This window comes from Elephantulus edwardii, unplaced genomic scaffold (genome assembly GCF_000299155.1).
Source record: "Elephantulus edwardii isolate Elephantulus edwardi_28Jun2011 unplaced genomic scaffold, EleEdw1.0 scaffold00013, whole genome shotgun sequence".
NCBI classification, from domain to species: domain Eukaryota; kingdom Metazoa; phylum Chordata; class Mammalia; order Macroscelidea; family Macroscelididae; genus Elephantulus; species Elephantulus edwardii.
In genome coordinates, this window is record NW_006399763.1 from 32,642,687 (window position 1) to 32,664,054 (window position 21,368).

General features: G+C 41.2%; 1 protein-coding gene across 1 annotated transcript in view; it reads left to right on the top strand.

Moving 5' to 3' along the window:
- The first annotated feature begins 3,039 nt into the window (after window positions 1–3,039).
- Window positions 3,040–21,368, top strand: part of BACH2 (BTB and CNC homology 1, basic leucine zipper transcription factor 2) — a 255,438-nt gene continuing 237,109 nt past the window's right edge. The window contains exon 1 of the mRNA XM_006881215.1: window positions 3,040–3,188. The gene's annotated coding sequence lies outside the window, so the exon portion shown is untranslated. The remainder of the gene's footprint in view (window positions 3,189–21,368) is intronic.

A 21,368-nucleotide genomic window follows, 5' to 3' on the forward strand; every position in this document is an offset into this window, starting at 1 on the left:
TATATTAATTTATCACCAGGAAAAAATATTGTCAGTTTATAAATAAATGCACTTGAGGCACCAGAGAATCACCTCATTACTGTCAGAATTTCTGAATAAATCATTTCCTTTTCTCTATTTCTTCTTATTACCACAATTACATGTGTCTGATAAATTGAACACTCATGAGATGAAATGGAGAAAGCCAGTGGATGTATAAATGTTTAAGATAACCACATACAGGCATAATTCAGGAAATTTCAGAAACGTGTGTGTGGCTTTAAAGATGGCCATGTTTAAGTGAGGCACTTGGTGATCATGGAACATGCCCTTTTGAGATGGCTGTAGAAGGTCATACAGGAGTCACTTACATGACACCTGAAAGCTCCTCTTCATCTTGTCAGGTGCCATCAAGTCTGTGACTCATAGCAACCTGAACAACAACAGATCTGAACTTTGCCCTCTCCTGAGCCATAATCATGATCTCTGTCTTGCTCAAGTCCATTGCGGTAGTCACTGTCACAGTTCATTTGATTGAATGTCTTTCTTTTACTCACTCTCACCCTGTCCCAGTATGATGTCTGTCTCAAAAGACTAGAAATAATGTCCAAAGTATTTTCAGAAGACTATTAGTAAAGTTAAAGGTTAAGAGGAAATGCCTGGCAATGCCTTTGTCATAAGTATACATATAAATAAGTACATTTAGGGTGTATACTTGATTCTTGTGATGCTTGCACTGGTTGAATACTGGCTTTCATGATCAGAACCATTTCTCAAGGGAAAATAATTCAGCACATCCTCTAAAGAAGGAAAGGACATGGGAAAATAAAGTCTGTGATTCAGAGAAAACCCAGCAGTAACCCAGTTAACAGCTTGAAACAGTCAAAGTTGTCCTTAAATGGGAAGCCTGGTGTCCTACTGGGAAGGAGTTACACTGCCAACCTACAGGGATGTGATTTGAATCCACCAGCTGCTCCAAAGAGAAAGATAGGCAGTCTCCTTCTGAGCCATTTAAAGCCTCTGAAGACCCACTCAAGGTTTAGTTGTGAGTCAGTTCCAACTTGATGACACATGAAAATAACGTCAGCATTCCTTGACAAACGTGTCCTAGGTGAGAAGATTCTATTAGTATGTTGGTGGAAAAGAGGGATGCTCAGCTGTAGGTTGCAGTATGGAGAAGCAAACGATAACAGTTAACAGATTTAACCTTGAGGAGGAGGCTTTCCTCAAAACTGTCTCCCTCGACCAAAAATGGCACTTCTTTTTTTAAATTTTATTAAATGCTGGTTTTTAAAAAATTACTTTCTTTCCTATTACACTGTCCAAGTTGCTTTCAGATTCAAGGGAGTAGCACTCCTTGAGGGATTCTTAACCTGTGAAAAAAATCCCTCATGAGCATGAGACTTTTGATGCTGTTGTTATGTGCCATCAAGTCACTTGATGTCATCGTGACCCTATGTACAACAGCCCTAAACCCTGCTCTATCCTGTGCTAACCTTATAGTCTCTGACACACCTCCCTCCATTACCCTAGTCACTGAATCAATCCCATCTCAGCAAGGGTCTTCCTCTCTTTTGCTTGCCCTCCACCCTCCCAAGCATTACGTCCCTCTCCAAGGACTAATCCCTCCTTGCAGCATGTCCAAAGTATGTCAGATGAAGCTTCGGAATCCTTGCCTCCAAGGAGCAGCCTGGTCTCACCCTCTCTAGGACAAACCTGTTTGTACTCTTAGAAGTCCATGGTACATTCAATATTCTACTCTAGTACTACAACATAAAGGCATCAATTCTCCTTCTATCATCCCTAATTATTGTCTAGCCCTCTGACACATGGCAAGCAATTACAAAGACTGTGGCCTGGATCAGGCACATCTTGTTGCCAGACTGAAATCATTGCTGTTCAGTACTCTGGAGAGGTCCCTGACAGTAGACTTTCCCAGTGCAATTAGTCTTTTGATTTCCTGGCTGCTCATACCAAGAGTGTTGGTTGTGGAGTCTAGCAAACTGAAGCTGTTAACAATCTCAGTCTCTTCACCATCTATAATGATGCTGCCAATGGCCCAGTGGTGAGAATCTTTGTTTTCTTGATGCTGAGTTTCAATCCATATTTAAGGCGGCAGTCCTTGACCTTCTGCAGCAAGTGCTTCAGGTCCTCCTCAGTTTCATCAAGCAGGGTTCTGTCATCTGCATAACACAGGTTGTTGATGATCTTCCTCCAATCCAGATGCCATGTTTCTCCTTATAGAGCCCAGACTCCTGGATAATCTGTTCCACATATAGATTGAAAAAATAAGGAGGACACAGCCCTGGCATACACCCTTCCCGATTTTGAACCATGCAGTGTCTCCTTGCTCTGTTCTGATGACTGCCTTCTGGTTCAAGTGTAGGTTTTGCACAGTTAAATGTTCACAGATTCTCATTCTTCTCAGAGTAGCCACAGTTTGTTTTGATACAAACAGTCAAACACCCTTGAATAGCCATTAAAACACAGACGTTACTCTGGTACTCTGCTTTCAGCCAAGATCCCTCTCACATTAGCTAAAATATCCCTAGTGCTTCTTCTAAACCTAGACTGCACTTCTGTCAGTTCTCTGTTGATGTGTCGTTCCAGTCGTTTTTGGATCATTTTCAGCAGAATCTTGCTTGCATTTAATATTAATGATATTGTGTGACAATGTGCACACTCTGTCGGGTCACCTTTTGTTGGAATGGGGACAAATATGGACTCTTCCAGTCAGTTGGCCAAGTGGTTGGCCTCCAGATTTCTTGGCACAACTTGGTGAGGACATCCAGGGCAGTGTTTTTTGTTGAAACATGTTAGTTATTATACCATCAACTTCCTGGGCCCTTGTTCTTTGCCATTTCTTTCAGAGCACTGTTATTGTTATCTTATGTTTATGTGGATTAGTTGAGGGAAACATAGTCAAAGAGTCAAAGCCTGGTAAATAAGTTTCTTGTTTGTTTTAAGGAAGATGTGGTTTAGCAAGGATAGCAGGAGGAGAGGGAAATATTAGCATGCAAGGTTGACTTAGCTAATTGAAAACTTTTCCTCTTCAAACAGGTGGATGCTCACTGACCTGTCACAGAGTTACCCCAAAAAGCTTTGGGGTCCATGTCTGAATGGATTGCTGTAGCCTTCTCATTTCTCCCTTCGCCCAGTTCCCTGCATCCTAAGACTCGAAGCCAGCACAGGACCTGGAATAATTACATGTAAGTGTTGACAAAAGTTTCTTTTCCAAAACTAATAATGGTAAATAAAGCCTCAGAATAGTCTTAAGCAATAAGAACAAATAATCAACATGCACTCAAATTAGTTTCAAGTACCCTTGTGTCACCTATGACCCACAGCGAGCCTGTGAACAAGAGATCTGAACCTTTTCTTATTCTGAGCCATCCTCACAGTCTAAGTCAAGCTCAAGCGCATTGTGGTGGTCACTGTAAGTCCATCTCATTGATATCTTCCCTTCTTTTTCTGACCCTCTACCTTTCCTAGCATGATACCTTTCTCCAAGGATTGATTCCTCCTGAAAATAGCCCCATAAAGAAAATAGCTTGAGAGTACTGTTTGGAAAAGAAAACTCTAAAACTCATTTCCAGGGAGTCAGAACCTTCTCATAGCCGACTCCCTCAGTTGGATTTCCTAGGTTGTAAATTATTCAGGAGGAGATCACCTGTCTATCTCCCTCACATGGTAACACTAAATTGATGGTTCCTTAACACAGTGCTTTTCAAATTTATCCTGCCTATAAATCACATGCAAAGCTTGTTAAAGCTTAATTTTTTTAGTCCTTTCCCAACTATTTCTAATTGAGTAAGTCTCTACAGTCAAGAATGTGTTTTTGTAACAAGTTTCCAGGTGATGTAACTGGTTCAGGGACCCCACTTTGAGAATCACTCCTTTCACTCATATGTGACTGAAAAAATAAATTATAGATGAGTATTTAATAGAAGTCTTAAAACATTTAATGACATACTAGATAACATTGACTCATGACTCCAAAGAGAAATTTGCAGGTTCCCTTCACACCTTTCTGTTTGCAAGTCCAGCTGAGTAGGTGTTTTTGTTCTATGCCATCTTTAGTCCAAAATTTCTAGTGCCAGTCATTCTTTGTCTTTGGTTTTCAAGAGGTATGAGTAATAAATAGTCCTGTTATTAGGCAAAACTACAACTACAGGTGAGCTCATCATGCTTTTAGAGAGAGTGAAAAGAGAAAATAATTTTCCCTTGGGTTTGGAAGCTATCTTGGCCCCTTTTCAAAGTGAGTCATCAACATTACTCATCCCCTAATGCATTTAAAGGAGCTCAGCTGGCATACTGCGCAAGAAGTTACACCGCCAACCCAAAGTCAGGTAGTTTGAATCCACCAGCTGCCCCGAGGGAGAAAGATGGACAATCTCCTCCCATGGGATGAACAGCTCAGAAAACCAAATGGAGGATCAGCCATGAGTCTTACTCAATAGCACATAATAACAGTATCTTTAAAGGTGACTTGATTTACAAAGCATGGTTATGAAGGGGAAGCCAACCTCTGATAAATAGAGTCAGTAAATTCTGGTGTTTGTGGAGTTTCAAGTTCTCAGAACTGATATATTCTGAGGATCAGTATATTGCTGTGTTAATTTTTTAAGAAGCCAGTTATATACCTGCTGAGGAAAAGAACAATTCTTTCTGTGTTAGTAGAAAAACTAGAAAAGTTTAGGTAAATACACACTAGGAGGTATGAGAACATATATATGAAGGTGCATATGTGCTTATGAATGTGTTTTGTATGGTTCTAGGCTGTCATTATAGACATTTTAGACATTTTTTATTTTAATGAGCTGTGAGTATAAAAATTATATGAATGGTGTCTAAAATTTTTAAGAACTTCTTGGGCATTTTAAATCAGTCAATAATCACTATGACTTGTAACATTTTACTTGAACATGAAACATATTATCAAAGTAACACTAGGATTTACAGCTCTCTTATAACTTCATGGGATTGGGAATACTGATTATTAGTAAAGCATTACTATGCAAATGTGTAATGAGGGAATATATCTATTACCTAAATAGTAACAGAACTAGAAATTGTGGATTTAAATGCATATGTTTAAAATAAAAGTACAGAAACTGAAAAATAAAACCATGATAGGTGATGAGAGAGTTATATACTAGAATTAGCAAAGAGACATCTGCTGGGGGTGCCGATGGAATGGCGAGCCTGGTATTCAGGCTGGCAGTGCCGACTGAAGTAATTAGCTCTTAGTGCACTTCCTTTACAGCCTCACATCTCTGCCAAAGACTAATAATCAGTTATTCTGAACAGCATTCTTGGGAGAAAGGTTATCAATTATGGAACTTCTATAGCATGAAGGGGGTGAGTGAAGAAAAGAGACCAAGAGTTTGCATTAAACACTCTTTATTTGCTCCTCCCTTCCGAGTCACCATGTCTGTACATCAGCTTTTTCCTGAGAACAATCATAATGTCAGTCTGTTCTAGTTTTCTAGTGCTGCTATAACAGAAGTACCACAAGTGGATGTCTTAACAGACAGGAATTTCTCACGGTTTTAGGACACTAGAAGAACAAACCCAGCATTCTCGCTCTACAGGAAAGCTTTCTCACTGTTTGTCCTGGGGCAAGGTCTTCATCTCTTTACTGTGATTAATCTGTTCCTAGATTCCTTGATAATTAGTGCAGCATATATCTTTTCCTCTGTACCTGCTTGTTTAATCTGGTCTTTTATGTCTTAGATGAGGTTGACTTATAACACACCCTACACTAATTCAGTCTTATTACTAAAGAAAATCCATTTCCTCCTGAGATTATGAACAAGTGTTGTTGTTAGATGCCATTGGGTTAATTATGACTCATAGTGATTCAGAATCTTGCCCTATTCTGCACCTTTTTCATGATTGCCATACTGCTTAAGTCCATTGTTACAATCATTGTGTCTGTAGTGGAAGAAGTGTGACCTGGGAGCGCCTTGGAGGCAAAGAAGGTGAAGCACAACTAAAGCGATTAGGATTTACAACACATTTTTTTTTAGGGACACCATTCATTCCATAACACAGCTCATTTCCTAACTGGTCAGGGAGAGAAGGCTGCTGTGGCTCTTTGGGTTAGTGAGGACTGCTTACTCCTGTCCAGAATGGCTGGGCCTGGCCAGCTCACCACCATTTGTGTCCCAGGGCAATGTAGTCAGTCAGAAAGGCCTCAAATCATTGTCATGAAGTGGGAACAAACTCATAGCTGACTCTTAGCGGGTTTTCAGAGGCTGGTAAACCACACAGGAAATTACTGTTCATCCTTTGCCAAAGGAGCAACTAGGAGATTATATATAACTGCTTGTCTTTGGGTTAGCAGCACAACTCTCTGTCCACTAAACCCCCTGAGAGCTCCCTCAGGAATGTCTAGGGAGTCTTTATAAAATTCAGTTCTAAAGTTTACCTTCCTCGGAAGAATGCTGAATTCTGTGCAGAATAAATAATTAGTGCTTGACAGTTGCTACAGTTGGTGAGTGTGGTGAGAATGTCACTCACAACTCCCTCAGCCCTAATACCATCCTCTTTATCTTTGAGCAGCTTTCAGAAGATGGCAAGGGATCTGTGGAATGTTATATTTAGTCTTAGGTTCAGGTTTCTTTTCAGAGTAGTGACTCATTTGTCAAAAAGTACAAAGAAAAGCTGCCACAGACAACTGTAATGTCTACCAAAGTGCCATTACACATACAGGAAATCTGCTTCCCTGCGATGAAGGGAAACCTCTACTTAACTGTGTTCCCAGCGTGTAGCTTTGGTTCATCTGAATGGTATGTTCAGTAGTGACTCGGTGTCCAGGGCCCCAGAGAATGCAGTGTTACAGAGCCACATGGGTGGCAATGAGATTTTATGTCGTGACAAGTAGAGATAGAATTTTAAGCAAAACCCAAGATCTTTAGATGCCATAGATGCAAAGATAGTAGAAAATTAAAGCTGTTAGATAATATTTGTAACATGTGCTTCTGCTACACTCATTTCTGTAAAGTTGGAACAGACTGTAACTGACCCTCTGATGGGTTTCAGAGATTGTAAATGTCGTGGAGGGAAATTGCTACTTTTCTCTGGAGGAGCCATGGCTGGTTCAGATTGCAAGAGAGACACCACCTTTGTGTTAGCAGTGCACCAGGCCAGCAGAACTACTTCTGCTAAGGGCTTCTGATCATTATGATACCTGTTTTGTATGCTCCAACATAAGAATCATTTTGTTTCCATCACCAAATCTCTAATGTTGGGAGAAAGAGCTATTATTATACTTTATTGTTGTGGTTGTTATAGGCTGTCGAGTTGCCTGCAACTCATAGCAGCCCTGTGTACAACAGCCCTAAACCCTGCTCTATCTTGTGCCAGTCTTATTGTCTCTGACACACTTACTCCAGTCACTGAATCAATCCATCTCCTTAAGGGTCTTCCTCTCCTGCGCTGTCGCTCTACTCCCCAAGCATGGCATCCCTCTCCAAAGATGGACTGATCCCTCCCTGCAACATGTCCGGAGTATGTCAGATGAAGCTTTAGAATCCTTATCTCCAAGGATCAGCCTGGCTTTACCTGCTCCAAGATGAAATTATTTGTTCTCCTAGCAGTCCATGGTATATTCAGTATTCTTCTCCAGCACCACAGCTCAAAGGCATCAATTCTTCTTCTGTCATCCTTCTCTGATACATAGCACATAATTGCAAAAACTGTGCTTTTAGAATCCTGTGCCTGTATCAGGCACACCTTAGTCTTCACACTGACATCACTGCTCTTCAGTACTTTTGAGAGGTCTCTGACAGCAGACTTTCCCAATGCACTTTGTCTTTTAATTTCCTGGCTGCTGGTACCAAGAGTGTTGATTGTGGAGCCAAGCAAACTGAAGCTGTTGACAATCTCAATCTGTTCATCCATCATGAAGCTGCCAGTTGACCCAGTGGTGAGAGTCTTTGTTTTCTTGATATTAAGCTTCAGTCCATATTGAAGACTGCAGTCCTTGATCTTCTGCCGCAAGTGCTTCAGGTCCTCCTCAGTTTCAGCAAGCAGGGTTGTGTCATCTGCATAATGGAGATTGTTGATGAGTTTTCCTCCAATCCTGATGCCACATTTTTCCTCATAGAGCCCAACTTCCAGGATAATCTGTTCTGCATATAGGTCAAAAAGGGAGATAGGACACATCCCTTCCCAATTTTGAACCGTGAAGTACTTCCTTACTGTGTTCTGACGATTGCCTACTGATCAATACTTGACTTGGTGTCATTTGAGGACTTAGTAGAATTAAATCCCATTTCCTGTGCAGTTTACAGCCTCTGAACCCACTAAAAAGACATCTGTGCATAATTTCTAGCTCAGTGACAGTGAGTTAAGTTTTTGTGGTGACTTTTGAGCTCTGATGGCCTCATGGAAGGGAGTTGCACTGCTAACCCAAGGGTAGGCAGTTCTAATCCACAACTGAATGAGTTTGGAGTTTAAAGGAAACTCACCCACTCAGTTGACATTCAGTTAGAATCATTTCAAGGCTGATGGTCCAGTGGATTTTGAGAGATTAAAAAATCACACTGGAGGAAATTACCCAGCTTTCTCCCCTGAGTCACTGGTGGATTCGAACCACCAGAAGCACCATCTTTGGGTTAGCAGCAAAACTCCCTATGGATGATTCCAAGCACAAAGAATAAGGTTACATCTTATAGATATGCTCCCTAGGGACAGTGCTACCATAGCCAAGAAGGATAAATCATTCAAGATAAATTAAAATATGAAAAGACAAAACTCATCACCAAGTTGATTTCTACTCAAGAGAACCTCTATCGAGTTTCCAAAGCTATAAATCTTTTAAGGGGGAGATCATCTTTATCCCCTGGATTACAACTGATAGCCATCTACTTGTTAGCTCAACACTTAATGCGTTATGTCTTTATCAATGTTAGAAATAGATAATACTGGTTTTGTATACTACAGAGTAAAAAAAAAAATTTTCACTGGAACATCGAGAAGCCAAAAGAAAATGAAAACATGCTGAAGTAAAAAAGCTGAACAGAAGATTTCAAAGAGCAGCTCAGGAGGACAAAGCAAAGTATTCTAATGGGATGTGCAGACAGCTGGAAACATTAGAGCCTTGAAAACCCTATGAGGCAGCTCTTCTCCTGTCTTGTCAGGTTGGAGCCATAACCTTCTGTTTTGCTTTTTCTGTGCTTAATGCCTTATTCTGGAGTGAGTTATTTGTTGAGTTGAGAAGTTTGAATGAGAGTGGGATGCATCTTGAAGCCCCACCCTATTAGAAAGTATGAGCCAGGTGCCACTAGTTCTCCTGGGGATGTGTTTTTATAGCTCTTAGATCCTGGATAGAGGAGTGTTCCTGAGAGTTGCATTCCTTTCCCTCTGGATACTGCATCTCACGTGATCCAGCTACACCAACAACAGGTTCCCGGCCTATCATTACCCAGCAACTCCATGCCTTTCCCATACCATCTACAATCACATAAGCCATTTCTATGATGTTTCCATTATGTTTCTGGGAGACTTTGCAATGAAATCTAGGTTCAAAGACTTAGATGGAGACAAGAAGGCTGAGGCGAGAAGGAATATTTTACTATTAGAGTGGTTCAGCAGTTTGGAAGTTGGACATTTGGGACTTTCTTAACCTCTGTCTTGTTGTTGGTAGGTGCCGTTGAGTCATAAATGACTCATAACGACCCTGTGAACAACAGATTTGAAACTAGCCCTATCCGGTGCCATCCTCATCTCTACCATGCTGGAAGTTGTACCATTGTTACAGTCACTGTACCAGTCCATCTTGATGAGAGTCTTCTATCTTTCTCTAACCCTCCATTTTTCTAAACATGGTATCTTTCTCCAAGGACTGACTTCTAACAACATGCCCAAAGTATGTGAGACCAAGTTTCACCACCCTTCCCCCTCAGGAGCATCCTGGCTGCACTCTCTCCAGGGCTTAATTTATTCTCTTCACAATCCATTAGATATTTAATGCTCTTTTCCAGCACCACAACTCAAAGGCATTGATTTTCTTCACATCTTTATTCACTGTCCAATTCTGAGATGCATAGCAATTGAAAAGAATTTATAGAAACCAGTTATATTGAAATGGTCGACTATTTCATCTTACTTGAATCCACAGTCAACATCCTTTGTACCAGCAATCTAGAGATAAGAGATGTATTGCATTGGGCAAGTCCCCTGTCAGGGAACTCTCCAAATCACTGGGGATCAATGATGTCAGTTTGAAAACTAAGTATTTCTTATTTAGATCATGATCTTTTCAGTCACTTTCCATGAATCTGAGAGCTGGACAGTGAATAAAGATGGCAGACAATGATCTGATGCCTTTGAACTCTGGTGTTGGAGAATTCTGAATATGGACTGTGAAAGAATAAGCAGATATGTCCTGGGAAAAGTGCAGTCAGAATCCTCATTGGAGTCAGTGATGCGAAGCTTCAGCTCATGCTTTGGGCATGTTGCTAGGAGAGGCCATTTTTTGGAAAGGGACATCATAGTGGAAAGATGGAGGGTCATTGGAAGAGAGGGAGACCCCCAAAGAGATAGATTGACATACTGACAGCAGTAATGAGCCTGAGTGTGCCTGAGATGGTGAGGATGGCAGAGGATAGCATGATTTGTTGTTGTTGTTGTTATGTGCTGTCATGTTGCCTGCGATTCATAGTGACCCTATGTACAACAGCTCTAAACCCTGCTCTGTCCTGTGCTAATCTCACCATCTCTGACATACCTACCCCCATTACCCCAGTGACTGAATCAATCCATCTCATATAGGATCTTCCTCTCCTGTGCTGTCCCTCCACCCCATGATTTAGCCCAAGGGAATTCCCACATACTTTTCCAAAGACACACTATATAATCGGTCATTGAGAAATGACCTGGAGCTCCTGGAGCTTAGTTGCCCCTGGAGGGTGCACAAACTATGTGTCATAATGAGGAAAAGATTCTGCTCTTCTTCCTAGAACACTGTTTACAAAATGTTTGCCACACAATGAATGAATGGAAATCCAAAATCTCTATAAATGTTCATTAAAACTAGTAAAATAAATTAAAAAAATGTTTGCCACATTGCAAGATTAGTAGAGTCCTTATTCAAAACTCGTTGTCGTCAGGTCAGAACCAACTCCTAACTGATGCGCAGGCAGGTTTTCTGGAGGCTGTAGATCACACTGGAGCACATTGCCCTCCCTTCTCCCAAGGAGCCACTGGTAGATTAGAACCGCCAGAGAGGAAGCCACCTTGCAGTTAGCTGCACAACTCCTTATGGACTACACCACCAGAGCTCCCTAATACAGAACAGCTTGGCAGAAGCAGGAATGGTCGATTAGCCAGATTCCTGTGTTTTCATGTCTCCAATTCAAACACTAAAGACTCCAGTACAATTCTTGTTTTATAACTGATAGTAACAAAATTTTATTCAAATATATCTCTTTGTGTTGTGCATCAACACAAGGTTTTCTCTCAACTTCATATTCTTTCTCCTCCTCCAAAGAAGCTTCCCTTCACACTTTGGTGTTATAGGTGTTATATAACACCTATAGCAGGTGTTATAACTGCTGGTGATGCCTCTTTTTCCATTTGGCGAGTGCAGGGACTGACTGAATGAATCCTAAAACCAAGCCAAAGAGCTTAGGAAAGCCTTTTAAACATTTTGAAAAAAATCTATGAATGGGAGGATTTTTAAAGAGTTCATTAGGGAATTATCATTCACAACCCTTATATGAATAGGGTTGTCTTTGTTCTGTGCCATCAAGTCAAGTACAGCACATAGTGACCCTGTGAAGGTCAAGTCTGAGCCCTGCCCTGGTCTCATCATCTCTGACATACTTTTGCCCCTTGTTGTCAGCACTGTATCAGTCCATCTCGTTGAGAATCTTCTCTTGCTATGACCTTCTGCCCTTCCAAGCATGATGTCCTTTTCAAGGAATACCCCTTCTGTAACATTCCCAAAGTTTGTGAGACAAAGCTTCACCATCCTTGCTTCTAAGGAACACTCAGGGTACACTTTCTACAAGACATAATCTGATTGGCAGTCCATGGGATATTCAGTACTCTTCTCCAGTACGATTCAGAGGCATCACTTCTTCTGTCATCTTTATTCATTGTCCATCTCTCAGACACACAGCAAATGACTGAAACGACCTTGAATCAGGTGCACCTTAGTCTTCAAACTGACATTGTTGCTCCTCAGTACTTTGGAGAGGACAACAGACTTTCTCAACGTAGTACATTTTTTCATCTCTTGACTGCTGGTATCAGTGGTGTTGATTGTGGGTCCAAGTAGGATGAAGGTATTGACAGTTTGACCTGAACAATAAAGCAGAGTTTATGAATAGGATAGGAAACAAAGGTATTTTATTTGTTGGTTTAAAATGATCTGCATTTGGCATTAGTTATGTTTATATCATATCGCCGGTTTATATCATATTGCCTGCACAAGCGTTTTAAGTTCCTTGAAAGCAGGAGTTTCTCTTTGTATCCCTTCACCAACTTTTGTGTTCATATGTAAAGGAACTTGGTACGTATTGTCGTGAATTCATGTTCCTGTAGCTCTTGAGTGGCAGATGAGAGAACGTATTCAATCCAGGTAACTACACTTTGCCTATAGCAGTTGCAGGGTGCTTTGATAAATAACCGAGATTGTGCCTTGTGCCCCGGTGGATACAGGTGTGAGGAAGTGGTGTACAGTACTTTGATCTTCCTTGGAGCAGGAAATGTTAATGTGGATAATTTGGTTCTTCGTCTTCAGTTTCGCTTTGACCGTCGTACTTCACTGCGTCACAGCACTCACTTCGCTGTTCAGTGATGAGGTATGTTGTTTAAGCCCGAGACTGTCACCTGAACTGTTTATGACATTGTATCTGAATTTCCCATTACATTCAGAGCCAGTGTTTGTCATATAATTTCAAGAGCACACTAAAAGCTAGCTGGCTTTGTAGTTGGCATTGAGATTAACTTTCTCTAACCTAAACCAGTGAAAACTAAAATGCTTCTCACCACATAAAAGTTTTGCTTTAGCTGTGTTCAGGCCCCTCCCACCTTGTCACACCGTACAGTCATTTGGAGTCTGACTTGGGGGCGGTGTGGTTGTATCTCAGTGATGTATGACCCACTTTTTAAAGATACTTATTCACCCATGCTTTTACAACCCAAGTCAGTTCTGACGCTAGTGGACTCTCACTTTAAAAAGATTTTCTGATCCTCTCATCATCATTGCTTTTGTTGTACCCGTGCGTTATCGGAGAAGGTGCTGGCTTTGCAGGGCGTGCGTGAACTACCAGACGATGACAGGACGTTTTCTCTAGTTTCTGGATAATGAGCAAGCATACAGGTAAAGATGTGTTTCTCAGAGTTGACTCCTTGTGTGTCTAAATCATTTTGTTGAGCTGATTGTTAAATATTAATCAGTGCCTGCCTATGTCTGCTGTGGTGGTTTATAGAGGGCTTGGAGCAATGGACATTTTAATTAGTGCACTGGGACCTTCATAACTTAAGTTTTCATTAAATATCTAAAGACGGAGTGATCACAATTAGACCATCTTGTCTGTGCCCTCAGCCAATATCATCTTTATAATTTTTTTTCTTTGCTCTGAAGGTGATTGTCTCTTAAATATCAGATGCTGCCATCTGCTGTGATAGCCATGTGTGAGCTAATGCTTGGTAAGGCATCAGGCAGCATGGTGGCAAAGTGTGCCTATTGGAAACAGAGAGAGAAACGTGCTTAAAAAGAGGACCAGGCCAAGGGGACCCTGTGCTTTGGTTCCACTGCAGACTGAAAGCAGATTTAGGTCCAGTGATGTTGGCAAAATCATTTCTGTGTGCCTTCTCTGTTTTAGATATTTTGTTTGAGATAACACTTTTTTACATTTAAAGCCTGTTTGAACACTGTCATTTCTGAAGAAAATGTTTGCATTTGTCTTGCTGAACTTAGAGTGAAAGTCTGTGGATATAGATCTTTGCCGAAGGTCGGGTGGTGCGTGGTGGTGATGTGGGTGTCTGGCTGTGCACGTTTGTGTGCATTCCATGATACTCCAATGAGAAGCCTTTGCAAGTGCCCATCAGCAAGTCAACTTTGTTTTTCCTGAAAGTCCTGACACAGAAAAAAGAATGTAAGTACAAACACTACCTGGAAAAAGTGTCATACATTTCAGCCACTTTGCATCCCTTGTTTGGACGAACCCCGAGTTGGGTTTTTGGTGTTGCGTTGTTTTGTTTGTGTATATGTGTGTGTGTGTGTGTGTGTGTGTGCGCGCGCGCTTTCTTTTCTTTCACATTTGTGAAGTTGTGCGGTAGGTGGAGCAGTGTGGGTGGCCCAGAAAAAGTAGCGGTTAGAATAAGATTTTCCATTTATTGCCCTTTGTGCATAGCTAAAAATAGGATTCATACAAATCAGAATATGTAGTGCAAGCAGAATCACTCTGTTAATTCTGATGACTGGCCTGCCCACACCTCTGCATCTGTCTGGTAAGTGGTGCACTGGGAAATCGATGTGTCTCTTGTTTAAGTAGCGAAAGGCAGCCAGGTCTGTACCCTGTTTGTGATGATTTATCGGCATTTCCCCCTTCTGAATGAAGAAGGGCATAGCGTGTACATAGGCAAACTGTATTGATGGAATGATGGAAGAAGACACTATCGAATTCATAGATATTTTTTAAATTGTCTTGTTTGAAATGCCCTTTCTAAACATGTTTGGAGCTCATTGTTAGAAAGTTGTTTCTTAAAATTTCATAGAACTGGAAGATATTTCTTAGCGGTATTGTCTAAGTGTGGGAAGACTTATTTTCATAGGACTGGCTTAGCACAAGGGAAGGATGGACAAGGGTGAGCGCACGCCTGCCCTGTAGTTAACCAAAGAAAAACTCCCCTTCATCTGGTTTCTGAATCGATTGCAACCACACTAAGTGGTAACATGTCAGTTTGTGGTCAGAAGAAACACCATTGAGAGGTGGTGACGGCCTTTGTAGGGAAATTTGTAACTTTATGATCCCGACGATGGTGCTGTCCCCATTCCACTGAGTGAGTGGCTGTGGCATTTCCAGAGAATGCGAATGTCTGTGAATGTGTGCTGAGCCTTTCAGTTTGATGCAATCTGAAATAGATGAGTCAAGGGCAGTCATTACAGGAGCCTTTGGAAAATGCAGATTACACATCCCATTCCTCTTTGGTGTTTCCACCTGTGGCAGACAGCAGCGTGCCTGCCTGCCAATGGTCAGAGCGAGATGGGAGAGTTGAGGAGTCACAGTGAAGTCTTAGCTTGGCTACCTGCTGGCCTTGATGTTTGTTTAACCTCTTTGAGGTCTGGATGTCCTTATCTGAAATCTCTATTTGTCTCATTGTCATTAAGTCAGAATGATCTCGTAGATGATTCTCCAGTGGATTTTTACAGGCTGTAAATCAGCTGGTGGATTCAAACCACCTGCCTTTGGGCTGGTAGTGCAACTCTCAACCTTCTATGCCACTAGAGCTCCTTCTTTGATGCCTGTGGTGGAATAGCACCTACTTCATACAGTGGTTGTGAAGATTGAGAGAATGAAGCACAAAACTGGCACTCAATAGAATGATACTTTGGATACCATTCTGAATGGAGGACTAAAAGCATTTTCCTTGCAAACAGGGACCAGACAAGGATGCCCACTGTCATCACTCATATTCAGTACTGTATTAGAAGTACTTGACAGGGTAGTATGACAAGAGAAGGAAATAAAATGCATCCAAATTGGAAAAGATATGGTTAAACTATTGCCATATGCAGATGATATGATACTGTACACAAAAAAAATCCCAAGGACTCAGAAAAAAAAAACCCACACACACACAAAAAGACTGTTAGAGCTAGTAGACCAATTTAATATGGTGGCAGATCAGTGTCCAAAAAATCAGTGGGACTCCTCTATGTAACAGAGAACACAGAGAAGGAATCCAAGAAAAAACTGTTTATAATAGTCAACCACAAATTCAGGTACTTGGGAGTAAACCTAAGCAGAGACCCAAAAGACCTGTGCAAAGAAAACTACAGAACCTTTCTGCAGGACACAATAAAAGACCTAAATAAATGGGAAAAGTTTCCTGTTCATGGGTAGGAAGACTCAATATTGTGAAAATGCCAGTCCTACCAAATGCAGTCTGCATGTTCAATGCAATCCCAATAGAGATACCAAATTCCTTTTTCAAGGAGACCAAAACGGAAACTGTCAAGTTTGTTTGGAGAGGCAGGAGTCCCTGAATAAGGAAAACACTTCTGAAAAACAAAAATGAAGTGGGATGCATAGTACTCCCAGACCTCTAAATCTACTGCACAGTAGTAGTAACCAAAACAGCATGGTATTGGTACAATGACAAGCACATAGACCAATGGAACAGAATTGAGAACCTAGAAATAGATCCACCTATCTATGGTCAACTGATATTTGACAAGGAAATAAAATTTATCAAATGGAGAAATTACAACCTCTTCAACAAATGGTGCTGGCAAAATAGGACTGCTACCTGCAGAAAGCTGAACCAGGATCCACATCTCACACCATACACACACACAAAAAAAAAAAACTCAAGGTGGATCAGAGACCTGGGAGTAATGAATGCCCAAAACCATAAAATTCGTAAGAGACAAACTGGGACCAAGCTTAGATGGCCTAGTCTATGGTACAAATACTGCCAAATACAGCCAGAAATGCACAATCTGGAGAGGATAAAATTGAGGAATCTTCTAAAGATTAAATCCCTGTACATATCAAAAAACTTTTTCTAACAGAGTGAAAAGAAATGCTGCTGACTGCGAACAAGAATTGGCATTACCATTTCAGACAAAGGTCTCATATCAAAAGTTTACAGAATCCTACAGGGCCTCCACAAGAAAAAGACTAATAACCCAATTACAAAATGGGCAAAAGACATGGACTTCTCAGAGAGGAAGACATTTGGATAGCAAACAGACACAAGAAGAAACGCTCAAAATCACTGGCAGTGAGAGAGATGCAAATAAAAACCACAATGAGATGCCATCTCACTCCAGTATCAGTGGCAAAGTTTAACAGGAAGCAAGCAATAAATGTTGGAGAGAATGTGGCGAGATGTGAACTCTTAGACATTTTTGGTGGGATTGTAAAATGGTACAACCACACTGGAAGACAGTTTGGCATTTCCTCAAAAAGCTGAACAGAAATTCTATATGACCCAGCTATTGCACTGCTTAGAATACCCTAAGAAAATTAGAACTGAGGCACAAATGGAGATTTGTACACCAGTGTTCATAGCAGTATTATTCAGCATCACAAGAACATGGAAACAGCCCAAAGGTCCAGCCACAATCGAATGGATTGAGAAATTATGGTACATTCACATAAAAGAATATTACACAGCATGCAGGAGCAATGATTTTGACAATCACTACCTAACTTGGGAGGGACTGGAGAGCATTATGCTATGTGAACTAACTCAGTCTAGTAAGGACAAATGCTATTTAAGACCATTAAAAATAGAAAACTACTAAAACATGTAAGAGCATCTGGGGGTTGAGGAGGGTAGGATCAGAGATGTGAGGATGGGCAGGGGGTTAATTTGATGGCTGGAGGGAGGAGTTGTTGTTGTTGTTGTTATGTGCCGTCGAGTCACTTGCGACTCATAGCGACCCTATGTACAACAGCCCTAAACTCCGCTCTGTCCTGTGCCAATCACACTGTCTCTGACACTCCCATCCCAATTATCCCAGTCACTGAATCAATCCACCTCATAGAGGGCCTTCCTCTCCTGCGCTGTCCCTCCACCCTCCCAAGCATGATGTCCCTCTCCAAGGACCGGTCTCTCCTCACAACATGTCCAAAGTATGTTAGACAGAGCCTCAGAATCCTTGCCTCCAAGGAGCCACCCAGTTTAACCCTTTCCAGGACAAATCTGTTTGTTTTCCTAGCAGTCCATGGTATTCTCAATACTGGTCTCCAGCACCACAGCTCAAAGGCATCAATTCTCCTTCTGTCCTCCTTGGTCATTGTCCAACTCGCTGATGCATAACAAGTGATTGCGAAGACCATAGCCTGTATCAGATGCACCTTAGTCTCCAGAGAGATACCATTGCTCTTCAGTACTTTGGAGAGGTCCCTAACAGCAGACTTTCCCATGGCAATGCGCCTTTTAATTTCCTGGCTGCTGGTGCCAAGACTGTTGACTGTGGAGCCAAGCGAGCTAAAGCTGTGCACAATCTCAATCTCTTTACCATCCATCCTGATGCTGCCAATTGGTCCAGTGGTGAGAATCTTTGTCTTCTTGACATTGAGCCTCAATCCATATTGGAGGCTGCAGTCCTTGACACTCTGCAGCAGGCGCTTCAGGTCCTCCTCAGTTTCAGCAAGCAGGGTAGTGTCATCCACATAAAGCAGGTTGTTGATAAATCGTCCACCAATCTTGACCCTACATTTCTCCTCATAGAGCCCAGCCTCCCGGATAATCTGTTCTGCATATAGGTTGAAAAGGTATGGAGATAGGATGCATCCCTGGCGTACGCCCTTCCCAATTTTGAACCATGCAGTGCTGTCTTGCTCTGTTCTGACGACTGCCTCCTGGTCCAAGTGTAAGTTTCACATTAGAACGATCAAGTGTTCTGGGATTCCCATTCTTCTCAGAGTCAGCCATAGTTTGTTATGATCTACACAGTCAAATGTCTTTGCATAGTTAATGAAACACAGATAGACATTCCTCTGGTATTACCTGCTTTCAGCCAAGATCCATCTAACATCAGCTACAATATCCCTAGTACCATGACCCCTTCTAAACCCAGCCTGGACTTCTGGTGGTTCTCTGTTGATGTGCTGTTCCAGTCGTTTTTGGATAATCTTCAGTAAAATCTTGCTTGCATGTGAAATCAGTGAGATTGTTCTGTAGTTTCCACATTCTGTTGGAGGGAGAAGTAGGCAAAGGAAATTGAAAAGATCCCGTGTGAAGAACAAGGTGTACAGACTTTGTAAGTAAACCACTATAAAATAAAAATTTTCTTCTAAAAAAATGATACTTACATTTTGGATTTAAATGGGCATGAGATCAGTCCAGGATTCTTTGTTTCTCTATGGGAAAGATACAGCCACTTCTACTGTACTTTGGTTGGTCAAGATTGCTGAGTGTGGTCCCTATTAGCACACTGTGGGCCTCTCTTTCCCTTTTAAAATTATCCCTGTATTGAGCATATCTAGTTACTTTTGCTTTCTTTCTCTGTTTTTTTTTTTATCTAAACATGGCTATTTCATCTCCAACATCTGTGCATGTTAATTGTAGTACCTGCTGGTGTACATTATGAAAGAGAGCGAGCTAATGTTGTAATCAGGTAAGGTTTAAAATATTTCAGGTGGGAGTGGGCAAAACTTCAGTAGCAATTAGCTTCCATGGTGGTGTAATTCCCTACAGAAAATACTGCATCTGTTTTAATTCTGGGTACTGATAAGTTCTATGGATGACCAGATGCTGACAAGAGGAAAACAATTACTGCTGCTGCTGCTGCTTTTTTTTTTCTTTTGCAGATTATTTTCTGCTTAATATAATATGTATGCCTGCCCTTCTAGGAGTCCTTCCTGCTCACCGAAGCATCCATTGTAAGATAAATATGTATTTCCGAATGCAAGGTCATAATTGTGCAATCTCTGATTACCCTTTAGAATCATGCAAAGAGTTCTAACCAGATTCTTCTCCTCCATGACCTTCCTGGGATGTGGTTCTTAATTTGTCAAATTAAAAAAAAGAAACTGTGACTACTCCTTGACTTCACCTCATCTGGGACCTGACAAGAAGTGATAGATGATACTAATAAGCTAAGGAATTAAAACATGGTACAGATAGAAAGCAGTGATAACTTGGTGATATCAATCAGTATGTTTTTTAATTTGTTTATTTTTTTCCCTCTTTTTTGTTTTGGGTTTGGTTTTTTGGGGGTTTTCTGCTTCTTTTTTTTTTTAAGCATTTGTCTCCTAATTTTCCTTTTCATGGTCTGCCTAGCAACCCAGTCACAGACATGAATTCTGGCTTGAAAAAGAAGTCTTTGGGTCTCTGGGTTTTTAATGTTAGAAGCCATCTATCTGGAGTGGGAACATTTTTCAGGTCATTTCTTCCAGGAAAATCTGTCTTTTATTAAGAGAGTTCCCAGGTTCTTTCTGTGAATAACCCAGATAGCACTGCTTTTTTTACTGTTTTTTTTCCATTTTCCTCTGTTGAGTGCAATGGCAGAATGCTTATCAGGCAGAATGTATCATTGTAGGGGACTTAGAAAGTTCCTGGCTTTTCAGATAGAGCTTCAAGCCCTCACCTCACACCATCCTACGCCACACACGTGCTTTCTCTCTAACTTACCATTATCTTTACCTGCCTTATTGCACTTTCTCACAGACTGAAGTTTCAGGTTAAAAAAAATCATAGGTGAGAGAAGGTGATAAATTAGACTCTGGCTTTGATTCCCTCCCACACCTTCATAAGGAATGACAGAGTCCCTAAAATGCATCCCGTTGACACGCTGTGTGCTGCTTCCTGCAGAACAGCTGGTTTTAACCTATCCTTCATGTGCAATTTGAGGGGCCTGGCCGGGTGAGCTCATTATTCCTTGGGTTGAATAATGTAAAGCATTTGCAATGGAGATTTACTCTAATGATGTATTTTAAGTGCATGTCCACATTGCTGGTTTAATGCACTCAGTCATGGAATGCTTTCAAGTTTATTGCTAATGGAAGAATCTTTGGGAAAATTGGAATTTTCAATACAATTGACATTTGGAGTGAGAAATATAAATCTAATGAGAGCATTTCAACCAAGATTTGTAATTAGGACTGAATGGAGTAAATTTGTACATGCACTCCACAGAAGGGCACAGTGGAAGGTGAAATTGCACACTCTGCTATGAATGAGGGATGAAGGCCAATGTATCAGTGTCAAGCCACGACAGTATGGAGTATAAATGATACTGTCACCAAGTGCTGCACAGGGTGCCCAGGGAATTCCACTCCACTAAATTACATTACTTAGACAGACCTGAAGGCATTGTGTCGGGATGAGAGGAGGGAAGCTGTCAGCAGCGAGCCAGAGATATTATAGTACAACAGGCTACAGGCTTCAGAGTCCTTGAGTTCCATTATACCGGGGGGGGGGGGGGGAACATCTTCACCTTCGTTAATTTATACAAGTTATAATATGTGAATTTGAAAGCACATGGTTATAGGTTACAGTAGGCCAGAAGGAATGGATATAAGTTGGTTTGCATAAATAGAGGCGTATTGGATCTGTTTTCTTGTTGTTTGAAGCTGGGTAGTATTTGCTCTTGCAGAGTATCTTGGTAAGAATGTTTCTTACACCCTATCCTATCACTTATTTTCACATTCATCCCTCTATCACTAAGAGAAGTAAATTATATTGCT